This window comes from Toxotes jaculatrix, chromosome 22 (assembly GCF_017976425.1).
Source record: "Toxotes jaculatrix isolate fToxJac2 chromosome 22, fToxJac2.pri, whole genome shotgun sequence".
NCBI lineage: Eukaryota > Metazoa > Chordata > Actinopteri > Toxotidae > Toxotes > Toxotes jaculatrix.
Genome location: NC_054415.1, coordinates 8,968,948 through 8,985,427, shown reverse-complemented (window position 1 = coordinate 8,985,427; position 16,480 = coordinate 8,968,948). Strand labels below are relative to the sequence as shown.

General features: G+C 42.1%; 1 protein-coding gene across 1 annotated transcript in view; it reads left to right on the top strand.

Annotated features, from left to right (window-relative positions):
• Positions 1 to 16,480, top strand: part of grm8a (glutamate receptor, metabotropic 8a) — a 117,331-nt gene that overhangs the window by 35,979 nt on the left and 64,872 nt on the right. The window lies entirely within an intron of this gene.

Here is a 16,480-nt window from a genome sequence, read left to right as displayed (position 1 = left end):
GGTAATGATAATGCTTGATCCTTTGGGTGTGTGGCATTTGGTGTGTGCACAGACATGTATGTCTGCTTATGAGTGTGTGTGTTTACCTTATAGTTTCCCTGTGTTTACCGAGTGTATTCATGGATGAGGCTTGTGTGCTCTGCCCTGTTTGCTTTTTGCATTATAGTGTGTGTGCGTGTGTGTATTACTGGGAGATGGACATCCTAGCTCAATACTAAAGCTTTTTATGATATTTTAGTAACTAGATTTACAGCTTGTATATTGACAAATGGTGCAAATCCCCAATTTGTAAACAATTTCAAATGTCAATATTCCTGTGTGTGTGGTGCACACAGAGGAATATTGTGATGTATTGAAACAGCTCAATACATCAGAGCTGTGGTTCTGAAATGGTGTAAATTGTGTTAGCTAGCTTATTTATTTGAGACTGCACGGCTGAATTCAGGCAACTTGCTCTCCCCTCTGAATTGATTCCCCTCTGTGTCTTCCTCCCCTACTTTCTTTATGCTGTTATCTTCAAGTTGAAAATTACTTCCGATGTCCTTCCTTAGTTTAGTTTCCGTTGTGTCTTTCCGTAGAAATTTTCTCACACCTGTTTGGGATCATAATTGGGTTTTTTTTAGAGCCATTTGCTGGACATCACGTTTATTGCTTCGTATTTTGCGCAGAGGTGTTAAGCACCATTTTTTCCCCCCCTCACACATCAGCACCTGATGGTGACTGATTGGGGGTGTTTGTCTCTACTTTTCTTAACTTGGTTTTCTGTTTTTTTCCAACAATGTCACACCCTGCTCTAAATAATTCCTACAAAGTGAAAGTGATGTGATTAATTGATCAGTTAATCAGACAGGTCCTGATGCATCTTATCTTGTTATCATCGTATTTATTATAAATCTCCACTTCACTCATTAAATGCACACACTTTGCTGTGGGCATATTTCTGAGGCTTAATAAGCAGAATATTATTTTCATTGCAATGTCAGAATTTCTCCTGCTGTTAGCAGATGCACTCTTCATTGAGGTAGATCGCCTCCATTATACAATGCTGAATGCAAGAAACTCTGCCTTTATTAGTCACTCAAATAAATTGCTTTCTGTTAATGCAAAATGGCAATAGAGGGTATGTACTGGTAAGCCAAGGAAAGACGGTGCAAACCACATTATTTCCACGCAGCACAGTTCCTGCTATGTTTGTTTAAGGGCAAATGAACCATCTTGTGTCTATTTAGTTGCAGACCAATAACACCTAAACAATATTCTGCGGTGAGGTGTATGAGAAGTGGGTGGAGGAGAGCGGCTTGAGAGGCAGATGTGGTTTGACAGAACTACATTAAGTTAAGGTCAGGAGGTTATTGAACATACCTCGAGAAGGTGCTGCTTTACACTGAAATGGATTGAGGGAGAGAGGCTGAGGCATGGAGGACGGAAAGAAGGAGAGACCAGTAGAGAGGTAGGGGGTGGGTGTGTGTGTGTGTGTGTGCGTATATAAACTGAAAGAAACAAAGGAAGAGAGAGAGGGAGAGAAAGGAAGAAACACAGAAATGAAGGAAGGCTAAACAGTAGCTGAAACAAGGGCATTGGCAACGCACCATTGAGCCCTTGTTCTCCCCTGTTGCCGGCTGTATTTTTCCTCTCTTAGTTCCTTTCTGACAGCTTTAATCAACACAATAAGGCTTGCTGAGATTTCATTATGGAGCCCTGGCCGCAAGGGCCTTTGAGGAAGGGATAGATGGATGTGGACTTTCTAGAAAGAGGAGGGCTGGTGAGATCAGGATGGAAGGAGGACAGGGTGGAGGTAGAGAGAATGGGGATGGGCAAAGTTGATAGCAGGAGAAAGTGAAACAGAGAGGGAGGGGTGAGCGAACGAAACGGCCAGGGGGTAGACAGTGAGAGAGAAGAGATGAATATAGAGAGAAGGATTAAAGAAGGGAGGGGATCGATGGACGGGTACTGACACCCCCGCACAGGGGAAGGCTGAAATAATGGTGTAATGTGGCCACTTGATTGGCCCCAAGCAGCATGGGGGCCCGCAGAGGAGCAGATCAGTCTCACACTTTCTGGATTACAGGGTCAAAGGGCACCCAGCAGAGAGACAGATCACTTTTGATGTTCTTTAATGGAAACAGAGGGAAAAGAAAACACCTTAACCCTCACATCTCATATACAGTGCTCAAACTCACAGTATGTATGGACTCTCACTGAGTGAAAGACAGAGAGTTAGAACCACACACACACCGATTAAATGGCATCAAACATATACATAAACATGTATACAGTTAGGGATGAATGACAACTATTCCTTTAAACGTAGCCCAGCTCGTCTGCTCTCACTATGCATGTAGGAGCACAATTACACAGTGAGCTAATCACACTTCTAATAAAGGCTGAAAACAACAGCTGGCACACAACTGTGAAACTGTGAACATTGTTAAAACACAACAAATTCAAAGATGGTGTTTACAAATCAGAAAAAAAAACAGATACCGTAAACAGGAGTTAGACCAAAGTCACTGTCAGAATAGTTAGTGCTGAAAGCAAGAAAACAGCTTTTACAGAACTGACAGATAATGTTTCAACAAGGACATGTAAGGGGTAAACTATTAGCATTTGCTTGGTTACAAATCTGATGAGAGCTTAAACAGTTAGTTAATCAATCAATCACTCTGTTGAGAGGAAAGACATTGGAAACTTGATAATCCATGAGTTGTTTCAGTCCTTTTTCAAGGAGAAATAGTGAAAAAATGCTACACCCTCAAAATTCTGTGTCACTACACAGGTTAGAGGTTAATTAAATTTTCTTTGTTTTACTTTCAAGGCATTGAACTTTTAAGACGGGCATAATTTTGCGACCACAGGGTGTTGCCAGTCGTCTCTGTCCGCTGACCTCAGCTCAGGCACGTTGCCCAAGTTTGACTTTTTAAACTGGAGCCAGGAAAATCTGATTGACAGTGGGGAAGCTGTTCTCATACTCTTCAATATTCTCTGCCCTTTTATTAGTTCAGACTCCAGCAGATAATGACCAGTGAAGACCAGTTGGACTTAATTCTAACACTGGTCGGTCTGAGCTAATCACCATATGTCTCTTCAACAGTCTCTGAACCATCATCTGGATGGACAAAGTCACTCATAATGTACTTTATCATATCTGACACAGCACAGAGCAGACACTGCTTCTTATTCCCGACACCAGTGGCAATTTCCTCCCACACCCACAAACACACACTATGCTTTTGTGTATTGTTTGTTAATGTCCCTCTGGTCTGACCTGTTATTTGTGTGTCATGTATAAAATCATTTCTGTATCTTACAGACAGAGCGAGTCAGACAGACCGATAGAACGATCCTAGAGATTTCCAGTAACCCAGGAGAAAAGCCAGATTGATCTGCTGTTTCTCTAGAAGGAAATCTATTAGTGTGGTGGGTATGTGTGTGGGAGTGTGTGTCTTTGTGTGCAGGTGTGCGTCTTTGTGTGCAGGTGTGCATGTGTTTGAAATCTGCAGGTACAGCAGTGTTTTTTAGGGATTCTTTTTTTTTTTTTACGGTCTCCAAGGGAACCACCAGCTGGTGGAACCTTTTATAAATGTTGGCTCAATATCCTCAAATAACAAGAGTAAGTTTTTACAAGCACATAATTGGAGTGTTCACTTCCAACACGACATTATTCAGTTTATGAGAAGAATGAATCCATCTGAGTGGTGATAATAATCCTCCTCCTCCTCTCCTCTTTGTTTTCCTTTTCACTGTTTTCCTTTCCTCCCCTCCATGCACTGATCCCTCAATAATCTTTAGTCAGGGTTCAGTTAAACTGTTTTAAGTTCTCGCCTATCTGATCTGTAAAAACATCACCACTGACCCCTTTTTCTTCAACTTACATGCTCAACTGGCTGCAATTGAGCATGCAGGTGTGAATGTGTGTGTTCCTGTGTGTTTATGGATGCTTGTGTGCGTCTGTTTTTGTGTAAATACTTTTGTGTTTGGGACATCTGTCGGGCATGAGATATTTCTTGTGCATGTTTGTGCATGGTTATTCACCCAGGGTATATGTCTGTCCTCTATCCCTGTTTGTCTGTGACACACTCACCTTATTAAGTCCTTAGTAAATGCCAATAGACTCTGCTCTGTCTCTCTACCCTTTTTCTACAGGCCTCACTCACCTCACAGGCCGTCAGTGAATGTTTTGTTTGCCAGTTCTGTGTGTGAATCTAAGCCCGTATGTGTGCATTTATATGTGTGTATCTATCTTTTTGTCTCTTTTCCTGTTTTTCAGGCATTTGCCATACCAAACTAGCGCTGATAAGTTATTTAGCTTCTCAAAAATTACCAATATTATCTCAGTGCACTGGAACACTGCTCCCTCAGTCGTACCCTAATGGACAACATGTTTTCCAGTGCATGCGCTGATTTCTGGTTCCACGCCATGGTTAGATGGATCAACCAGACAGTGTCTATTTGAGCCTTTCTCGCTCTCTTTCTCTCTAACACATGCTCACTGTTGACTTTTGTAGTGGGAAGCGTAATTGAGATGGAGTAAAGACAAGCCACATGCTACTGATATCACTCACTGGGAGCACGGAGGGAGGGATGGATCGGAGGAAGGGCAAAAGATAGAGGAGGCGCGCAACAAAGCCAACTGCTGAGAGCAAAGAGTAGACAGACAAAGTCAGAGCATGGATAGACAGACACATGGATCATGTGCTGACTGCTTGGCAGGATGGTGGGAATGATGTATGTATGTATGCACTGTGTGATACCGATTACATGGTAGAATGGGGAGATGGAGGGATGGATGGAGACCGAAGATAGAGGAGGGATGCAACATGCTATTGATTCATCCCTGGGAGTCAAGTAGGAGAAGCTAGACAGGAATGGGGGGCAAAACAAAGGGAAAGAAATGATGACACAGTTAAGGAGACAATCAAAGGGGCAGTGGAAAGAGAAAGGTGTGTTTGACCAACATAAGCTGCCTTATGTTAAATTGATGTGGATGGATGAAGCTGTATGAATGGTAGGCAGGGTGTTGCTATTCGCCACATGGGTGGAAGGCAAACAACAAACAAGTGAGTAAACCTAAGACACCTTCACACAGTAGTGCCTAGTGGTTTATGCCTGCTGATTGACACTAACTGTATATATTTATCCTGTGTAGGACATATCAGGGAGACACTAGACTTCACATTCATACATACATATTAGAGTTACCTGACTGTTACAGTGCCTTGTAAATGTGCTGCATTATTGTTCACTCTTATTGTACACTGTTATTGCACGCTGTTTGCAGTTCATTTATAATAATTACTGTTCCTGGTATTGAACTATTTGCAGACTTGCTTATGACGTGGTCTGAGCAGGTATACCTTGCAAGTTCAAATCACCATAATCCTTAACACTAAAATCGCTCTGCTGCTGCATTATCGCCTCTAACACCCCCCCACCCTGCTGCACCTCTCCACCTACTTAAGTGCAGTCAAGTTCAGGGCAAGTCACAGAAATATCAAACGCTTGCAGACAGGAGAACAACCTTTATGTGTCTGTCGGAAATGTCACTTCTCCACCGCAAAGCCCCTCCATGCTCCATCATGAAAATAGAGCCCTCTGACTCATGTTTGTCTACGCAGCACTGCTTTAGCTTTTTTTTTTTTTTTTTTCATCTTGTCGTCTAAGCTTTTGGCAGTAAGCGCTCTGTCCATTGATGCTGCAAGAAGGAGAGCCCTAGGCCAACAGAGTGCACGTCAATACCTGAAGAATACTTCATGTGCAAGACATATTGATCTGGTGAAATCTATGCATGAGGCAGCGTTGGCCAAAGCAATAGTGCATTCACAGCACCTGGCCAAAGAATAAGGCATTCTTTATATTCATAGTGAAGAAAACAGCACACTGTATTGGATTGGACCCATCTGAATGAGAGTCACAGAATGCTACTGAGGCTGATATTTTAAAATGATTTCAGTATCATCGAAGAATCTGGATCAATTCAATGCAAGTGCTTAACAGACAGGTTTAGCCCCCCATGTATTTCAGCTTGGTAACACATTGACACATTCATTTTTTTCTGTTCTTATTAAATTTTTCATTGAGGTAAGCTTTGCCTCTTGACTGTAAACGTCAGTCAAATTTTATATGGAATTCTTCCAGTGCTGCTCTGCCCAGATTTATCAAGAAGGTTCCCTGCTTCTGCAATATTTTAAGTTGGAGTAGGTAGAAGGTTTTCTACCATTGGCAGTATTGCATAAATTGTAAGGTTCAGGATTTCGGCTTTGGGTAGACAACCACTGACTTACTTAAAGGGAAGCATTTCTTCAGATGTCAATAACTGCTGAGGAAAAAAAAATTGTTCACAATCCTCAAGGTACAGTCATCTGCATTCTTCTAACTGCCTGTTACACTAATTTGTTACATGAATTTGACTCCACCACTATATGGAGTCACAGTAAAGCCTGATACACCAGTATATGAATTCATTGTAGATGCATATCAAAAACAACACAATCTAGATATATGTTTTCAAGCCCCCCGCTCACATCCATATATTCATTGTTGTTAGGAAAATGGAGAGAAGGAGGGAGACATGCTGGTATTTGAAAAAGCTCACACAGCGTTACCATCCCACCCATCTAACTGTGGAAGTTCATTAGCATAGCACACAATAGCCCGTGCCAGTGTCAGGTGTGACGGCCTTCTGCAGTAAACACACACAGACATGCACAAACACGTATACGAACACACACATATACACAGCCCATAATGTATTCACAGACAGCCAAGCTTTTTCTTTTCATTGCCATTCAGGCGTCATGTTTGCCCACACAGATGCTATCAGCAGCAATAAGCCTGTCTGGTCATTGCTATTCAAAAAAAAAACATAATGTCTCCCATATATTCTGTTCATTGGCAGATTCTAATAGGAACAAATTACTGGCTGAAGTTTCTATGGGCTGGCTGATTGGCCGGCTGTGTGCGCGCTGTGTTGACTTGACTGATGAAGTTCCTATTGAATATTTAATGTACGTATGTGTGGGTGTGCTTTTAGTTTAACACTGTAATTGTCACTTACGAACGACTGCATTAACTTGCTGATGCACAATTTCCATCTGACAGTCGGCTCGTTGTGTGCTGCTGGGTGACTGATTCTGTTGATTTGGCGGAGATAAACTGATAAACTGTTAAACAAAATGTGTGTGTGCTTGGGCATGTACTCAAACACAACTGGTGTTTTTTTTGTGTTCTAGCCAGATGAATGATTGGTGGATCCCAGCTTATTGTGGCAATGATTGTGTCATGTGTGAGTGTTTGTGGGAATGTGTTAGAATCATCACTTTTGTTATAACAAAATATAACTTTTGAGATCACTTTATCATCATATATTAGGCGTGTGATGCCACAGCAGGATATACAGCAGGGAAGACTGAACAGCATATCCTTAATAAGATCCTTGTTCTTCTACACCTTGTGTATTTAAGTGTGTTTGAACCTCTGTGTGTGTGTGTGTGCTAAAGTGTGCAATCCTGTTCTTGTATGTTTGTGAGTCAACATCTGTGCATCTGTGCTCCAATATGTTCACAGATGCACATGTGTACATGTCTTCGTACATGTTTTTTTCTGTTTGATGACATATATGTAATATTCTTGTGTGTTTGCAATATATCTGTGTGAGTGTGTATGTGTGTGTTTGTGTGTGTGTGTGAGAGCCTTCATCCCCAGATAAGACATGGGCTGGTGGACAGCGGGGCATCCCGGCTTTGGGGAGTAACAGGCATCAGCAGGGATCTGACGCTCTATTGGTGTGTGTGTGTGTGTGTGTGTGTGTGTGTGTGTGTGTGTGTGTGTGTGTGTTCAGAAAAAAAAAGCAAAGCTGCAACACATATACCCACACATTCACATTCACATACACACACAGCCCTCGTCTGAGGGTACTGCTGTAATTGGATGTCTGATTACTGTCAGATAGTGTGTGTAGGACAGAGAGAGCGAGAGAGAGAGAGAGGGAGAAAAAATGCCAGAAAAATGAAAGAAAATTCTTCTCTCAGGCAAAGATAGACAGAGTTGGCAACAGTAGAGAAGAAGAAAGAGAAATCAACACTCAGAAGTCACAGAGAGGGAGAGAGAGAGACAGGGGAATAGATAGTACCAGACACAGAAGTGGACATGTCCTCTCTTTGTGATCTCTGAGCTTAACGTTGACCTTGTGCTTTTTATCTGTGGTCTGACATCCAATCATCCCTCGCTTATCTCCCTCCTCCCTCGCCTTATTCTCCACATCTTTCCTTCCTGTTTCCATTTCTTCCTCCGCCACCTTATGATTCCGTTCCTTTTTCCTTCATCGCTGTCTTTTCATATCTGTCCTGCCTCTCTCCCTTCTGTCCTTCATTCCTTCCGTTCCTCCGGGCTCCTCCTCATCGATGTCTGTCTCGCCCGATTCCACCTTCGGTCTCCCGCCATCCAGCAGAAAGCCAGCGGGATTAATCTGATTGATTGGAAGTATTGGTGATGCGTGACAGGTGGCAGAAGGTCAGACGACTCAATGGAGACATTAACTGACTTGTCTCCTGCCTAAAGACTCTCAGAACTGGTCTTCAGTTGTACTTCTAAACCCTCACCTCAGTCCTAATAGTAAACAGTTCCTTTGACAGGCCACTGCGCTGCCTCTGTCCTTGCTGTCTGAGGACGACAAACCAATACTAGTTGAATGTATGACATGCCAGAGTGGTTGCACAACAGAAGAGACTGGTTTCAAGAAGACTGCACATATTCACACAGCCACACACACACACACACACACATTTGAACAGGTTCCCCTTCTTTCTCTCCTGCACACACACTTGACACACACAATTCTCCTCACAGTAGGTGTCCACTTGTCTCCTCTCAGACCTGAGCAAGTGCTGACTTCAGCAGGACTGCTCAACTCCTGTGGTGAAGACAGCCCTGCTGCCGCACACACGTGCACACACACGCACACACACACACACACACACACACACACACACACACACACGCACACACACATATATATATATATATACCCATTTTGTATGGGGTGCTGGGGGAAGTGAGATGTTAAAAGGCCAAGGCCATCTTCTTTCTCCCTCTGTCTCTTTTTCTCTCTAGCTCACTCACTCTTTGTCTCCCTTTTGCGTTTCTCTTCTTTCTCGAACCTCCAAATTCTCTCCCCGTACCTCTGTCTCCCTGCTGCACACACACACACACACACACACACACACACACAGGCATAATGAAAGATGTCTATGTCTGTGCAACGTCTAATCTGTTCTCCCTGTGCAAGTTTAGATATCTGTGTACTGGGAAGCAGCACAGTCTGTCCTCTAAATAGGGAGGAAAAGTCCTGCTTTTTAGTTCAATCCGTCTGCAGAGCTGCTGACCTGCAACTTTACCCCATATGGGTAAATTATATTGACATTCAAATTTAGTCCTATTTTCAGCTGTCAGAGTGACAACACAAAATACTGATTCTCATCAACCTCAGTGAAATAACTGCACCCTGCTGCTGGTGAACCCACTACTAATACAAGGCAGAGACATTATGTAGGATGCCCACAGTGGCTCCTAATTTGATAAACAGTGCAGATGTACTAGAAGAAAGGGGGAGTTTCTACAATGGTTGTCATGGCTATTACTTTATATAACACTAGTGAAGGGTAGATGGATGAGAAGAGGCATTCACTGTGGTTACTGCTGCAATATTAATATAATGAAGGATAGGAGATGTCACATACTTGAAATAAATGGAGGCTAAATAGTTAAATAAACCCAACACTCATTAATTCTGTATACAGATACATAACCCCAGTTTTGGACCACATCTTTCTCTCCATGAAGTATTAAAAAATTGTTAATATAATTTATATATACCCCACAGCTTTTTTACGCAAGTAAATCCTCGAACTGGTCCATGTTGTGGAGTTACTCGTACATTACAGGATAAAGTTTGTGCAACACAGGGCAAGATGCAGAGTAATGCATCATTGTCCTTAGCTTGTTAGGACACCAATCTGCAAAAACGTTGTGAATCAGCGCCTTTGCATCAAGTTTTTAATGTCAAGGATTTGTCAGCAGTTGCAACTTTTACAGTTAAGATACATTAGTACAACTACAGTTAGTGTTGTCCAAATGGGAAAAAAGTGGATCCTGGCCACTCGTGTTTTATCTTGTGTGATCTGCCCTGCTTTGCTAGTTGAATGTAACTATGGAACATTTACTCTACTACAGTAGGTATCACTGCAGTACTAATACATAATCCAGGAAAGGAGTATTCCTGTGATGTCTACAATTATAATAATTTGAGTTAGTCGTCGCAGCCTGAAGGTTAACTCCAGCGGCTGTCACCGTATTATTAAATTCTGCTATAATATACCGAGGCTAGGCTGTGAATTAGCTTTTGAGATAGACACCACAAATTATTGTATTTTGTCTGAGCACCACTTGAAACATTTTATTATGTGCACAGTAGATCATTACAAATATCCAATATCTTTTCACTGTTGCAAACTGCCACCTCAATTCAACTCACCGCGCTGTGGAGACATCACTCATAATTTTTTATCTCAGTGTGCATTCACACCGTGCTAAGTGAGCAAATATTTACCAGAAGTAATTCAGTTTCTGTAAACTGAAACAACTTTGGCCACCTTTCCCATACCCTTATCAGTGTTTCATTATCAGCAAGTTTTAAGCAATTTCAGGCTGTAGGCCGTCACGGACTCACAAAGGCTTCTCCACCTCAGGCTTAGCTCAGGTCTGAGCAGCATCTTTTTGGGTTCGGGTTAGGACCGTCTTAAATTTTGAAGCCCATTTGAGGCTCTAAGGCCTGTGTCCTTAAAGGCATATTTTAATGGGAGGATGTAAATTTCCTGGGACAGCGGTTCCGTGGGTGTTGTCAATGATTCATTAGCAAGCCTGGGGAGAAGTTTCATCTCGGAGCGAAAAAATGCAGAACCCAATATTTACCGCACCACTTATTCCATGCCCAAGCAAAGGAAAGGGGGGAAAAAATTTTTAAAAAACAGCATGGGTGTTTTGCACACAGCTACTGTAGTGCACACAAATGCATGCGAAAGCAAACGTTCATTGGTTGGCATAGACGAGCTCACACAAGCATGTGTGAGAAGCAACACATACACACATGCACGCGCACACATTCAGACACACACACACACACACACACACACACACATAAATCAGTGACTTCAAAGGCCCATGCTGCAGTGCCCCAAGCCATGAACAAAGCATAGAGAAGCAGAGGGCAACTTTTAATTTTAAAGCAGTGCTAATGAGCTTTGGAGAGAAAGAAAGTGTGTCAAAATCTGTGTGTGTTTGTGCGCGCTTGCATATTTGTGTGAGAATTCTGTCATAGTAACAGTTCACTGGCAGGTATTTGTGTGGGGGTGAATATGGTGGGTGGTTTTTATCAAAGAAACGAGTGCTAAGCTGGAGAAAGAAATTAATTTCTTCCTGTGTGGATTTGTCGGGCACACAGAACCTCATGTTTGGTCCAAGCATATTGAATGTTGTGCTAATAGTAACTACTGAATGTTGTGCTAATAGTAACTACAGCGTGTGTGTGTGTGTGTGTGTGTGTGTGTGTGTGTGTGTGTGTGTGTGTGTGTGTGTGTGTGTGGAGAAAGACAGTGAGGATGACACAGCTATATCCTCATAGAAGAATCATTAAAGGGAACTTCTTTGATTTCACTACCTTCCTTTCATTTCGTTACACACTCACATCTAACACAGAAATATGCATGAGGGCATAGAAACACACTTTATTGCTCATCATGCTTAGCAAGAAATCACATTAATGTCTGTGTGTTTCCAAGCTGTAATGGCGATATAAATACATTACAAGACGCATGAGTGTATCAGTCAGAGAGTGTGTGTGTGAATGTTCAGGGTGTGCAGGGTGTTGTAAGCTGATGCAAATGAGCGCTGCTGGACACAGCTCTTCAAACAAGTGTGCTGTAAGATGAAGCCAATGGTAAAAGAGACCTTTGTGTGCTAATTGAAGATGAAGTGGGGAATAAGGAGCAAAAAGGAAAGAAAGAAGGGAAAGAGAAAAGGATTTGTAAAGAACAGAAAGAAGAAAACTTCCTACAGGTGTCAGGTGCTATTATTGTCTGTTGCATGCATATAATTGTAGTAGTGAGGAGAACCTCCGAGCCTCCATGGGGCTGTCACTCGTTATAAATGCAACCACTAGTTTGTTTCAGTGCTTTTAAAGATTTTGTCACTTTGTGACTGAGCCAGTTTGGTGCTGTTATTGTACACCCCTTTAATAAATGTATTGTAAAACTGATAGTTACATTTCCCAGGAAATAGCGCACAGTGATTTTGTTCTTTACTCACATTGTTTAGAAACTCTGGAGATGTACTTGCTGAAAGAAGTTGAAGAGAAAATGATAGAGCGAAGATACACACAGTGACAGTAATTCCTCGTTTTTTGTTTTTTTTATTTTGCTCCCTGTTCATGTCTCTTTTGGTTAATAGATGAAATGGTGCAGAGAGGGGAGCGTGTGGGAGGGAAGCAGATTGTTAATTAAACGGTGAGACAGTGGTGTTTCCCGTCCTGAAACAGAATGAATCTAATCTCAAAACAGAATGGAGTTAATTACGACTGTAAGGGTTTCATTCGGAGAAGCGCTGGACGCGCTTAACATCGAATTTATCATCACTACTTCTGTTTTTTTAAACAGCTGTATAGGGGATTGTCAGAAGCCAGTGCACATTCACGTACACACACAAAAATGCATGCTAATGTGCTTGGTTCCAAACTGTCTGAAGCACTGCAGTCGTGTGCCTCTGAGCTTATCCATTCCTTTTATCGATTCTGACGTGTTTTTCTGACTTTAAACGTATGTGTCTGTGTTGCTGCTCGGTCCAAAGCCTGGCTTCATTTCACAAAGAGCGATGACAGCTGTGCTAGTTGTACCGCAGCGTTTCCCATACATAGGCTCTACTCGGGCGGCTCGCCCAGGTAGTCTGCAAGTGAGGCGTTACGGGGACATCTGTAAATTGTAGCCACAGAAAATAACCGGGGTTACACTCTCCTTCTCTAAACTGCATGACTCTCTGCATGCATATCGATCACACGCTGCGCTTCACACCACCACAGGTAAATTCTCAAGCTGTGAGAAACACTGCAGTGTCAGTAAGATGTTTGCAGCAATATGCGGAAACATCTTTCCACACAATATGGGCTTAAATTCCTGGAATACCATGTAATTGACACTCTGTGCACAAGTATCACTGCTTCCCAACCGTTCATCACCGAGGGTAAATATACTGTGTTGTAATAACATTAGCACCACACAGTCAGGTTTAGCAGATTTTTTCTTTTGCCTAAGAAAACCAAAATGAAAGCGAACGCTGTACAAATATTCTCTCGTTTCATCCATTTTAGATCGTGGCAGACAGACCGTTGCTACAGCCAGCTCTTTGGCTACAGCCTGTGCTAACACTCAGAGATTAAAAAACAACAACAACAACAAGGAAACAGTTGCATTAATGCTGTAAGCCCCCCTTTTTTTCCACACAGAAAATTGATCAGGAATCGTTAAGGGAATCAATAAAGAATCAGACTATTAGCAGATCTATGATGGCACTAGTATCAATACAATCTTATCAGTTCCCCATCCCTGTCATCTGCTCTTATATTCATGCAGTCCAGCTCATGAGCTGACACACATGCACAGGGAAGTAAACAAACTAGGCACACAAGCACACACAAAGAGGCACGAGGAATTAGGATTCACTTACATTCTGTTCCACATTGAAGCCTCAATAATCAGGTTATTAGAGATAAATTGAGAGCTCATTGTGTTGCTGCTCAGCGGATGTAGTTCCCATAATTCAGTTTGCCAGTTATAGATGAACGTGCTACAATTGGTGAATTATGTAATAAACCGACTGTTACTGTGATCCAGTGCGGCTGAGGCCATTCTTTTATCTGAAATGAATAAAGAGAATTTCTGACTGGTGTTACATTAGCATGCGCGGCGTGTGATGTGTCTCTAAATAACTAATTATCCAAGTTTTTTTTTTTAATACAATCAACCAAATTATGAGCCTGCGTGTGTGTTTGGGGGTCGGACAGAAGTGAAACGGTTGAAAGTTGAAAATGATTCAACAGCTTTTTACACTTTGATTCCTCTAAATACAGTAACTAATTTAGACTTTGTCCGACAATAGGGGACATTATTGACATGTTGACTGCCAAATCACTGTTTACTGCTCTGTTTATTCATATGATAAGGACTTTCTGATGTCAGCGATCACGGTTCCCTCTCTTTTCTTAGAAGAGAGTTGGCAGCAGGATAGTTATTTGACTTGGCTGGCAGAAAGCTTTCACGCCATGTCAGGCACCTGAAATGCAGGTTTTTAACCCACATCTTCACTAAAATCAATACTGGGGCCTGAAGTTCAGAGCAACCCTTTTTCCACATCTGACCAAACTCCTTTAATCGTACAAGGAGCTTTCCACTCAGCCTCAACACACAAGGCTGAAGTTTGGGCCTCAAAAACAGCTTAGAAGAGATTAAGATTATTATAAGTATTATAAGATTTTCGTCATCTTTTTTATAACACTTTTTTTTTTGTCTCTAACTTTGCAAAAAGAAGCAAATCCTCTACCATGGATCGTGATGTTCAAGGGTTTTGATGTTGAATCTTCCTCTTCCGAAGCCCCCTTTTTATTTAACAACTGCTGCTTTCAACTAGACGCCCCGTGAATGATTATTAAACAAAAAAAAAAGATGCTGATTTGTTTCGTCCTGACCTAACCTCACAGCTTTCCTTTCAACAGGCCAGCGAAGGTGCGCACTAATAACTAATGCTCGCTTTTAACAAGCTGCTTTTTTGGCACATCAAAGACCAAAGTGTTTTCGGAGTAGCTGTAAATTGGGCGGAGACATCGACAGTCAGGTGTGTGTGTGCGCGTGTGTGTGCGTACATAAACACTTACACATAGACGCACAGACATAACTTGATATTGTCTTTATCTGGGAAGTCTGTTCTCCTCGGGGACAGTTATTGATGATGGGGGTGAGGCTATGAAGCAAACGATGATTTAATCACTTTTATACTGCTCCAAGGACAGTGGAGAGAGAGAATGCAGACATCAGCGCTTGTGCATGTGTGCGTGTACATACTGTACGCCTTGTTTCCTCATAATTTACTACTTGTGTGTACGTATACAAAAGTGCATGTCAAGTTGATGATTATCCTTGAGAAAGTGCTCTAAACTTCTAAGTATGTGTCTGTCTGTGTGTGTGTTTGTGAGGGGTAGAGACGGGTGCCTGTGCAGATTTTGTCACTTTAGTGATTATCCTTGAGAGGCTTTTAATTTGAGGCTAATGACTATTTGTTTTAGCAGTCATGCACGCTGGTGTGTGTGCATCTGCGTGGGTACGAATGCGTGTGTGTGTGTGTGTGTGTGTGTGTGTGTGTGATTAAGGGGTGTGATATAGCGAAAGCGACAGACTGTACAGATGTTCAATAAATGGGCTGGAACAGGCAGGGAGGAAAGGGGACATCATTCACACTCCCTCACACACCACGCACACACAAATGCACTCTGAAAAATGACAAAATGAACACGTAGACTCACACATAAAATGTGTGGATACACACAGTCACACATATATTGTGCACTGGTTAAAGATATTCTAGCTGTAATGTATAAAAATGACATAATCCTGCATACTTACACACACATACCTTTACACCTGGAGGTAAGCTAATGATATTATAAAGAGCTAATTAACAGTAGGCTAAAGAGTAGTTTAAGATGTCTGGATTAGTGTAAAACAGGATGGCATGGTGGATTCTGTGTGTTAGTGTGTGTGTTAGTGTTTATGTGTGAGAAAGAGATGTTTGTTTAAAATAGAGTCTTTTGAGTGTGTTTATGTATGTTTTTTTTTGTCCCCATGTTTCCAAGGTTGAACATGAATGATTTGTGTGTGTGTGTGTGTGTGTGCGTGTGCGTGTGCGCGTGCGCGTGCGCGTGTGCGTGTGTTAGCAAGGTAGACAGAGAGAGAGAGAGAACGAGCTATCTGAAATCTTCCTCATTATCACATAGTGTGAGTAAATAACTATTATTGCTGTGGCTGCTTTTTCTTTCACCCTGAACAAAAAGAAATGAAGGAGTGTGAACTGGGTACCTAGGATGTTTTCTGTCACTCACACTGTGCTCAGTGTCGTCATTCATCTCTGCCCCTTGTTTTTCTCCATTTTCTCTGTTGCAGTTAACACCTCCCACCTCTACCATCTTTTCCTTTCAGCACAGTCTCTGTCTCTTCCTTCTTTTCCTTCCTGTCCTCCTTTGCTGCTTCTCAACTCTTTCTGCCTTCATCTTTTCTCCCCACTATGCTTTTCCTCCTCTTCCTCTCCCTCTCTCTTCCCTCCCTTCCTTTTTGTAAGGAAGTCCACTGGGACATCATCCCTGCTCCTTTCTCTTCCAGCTTTTAATTCT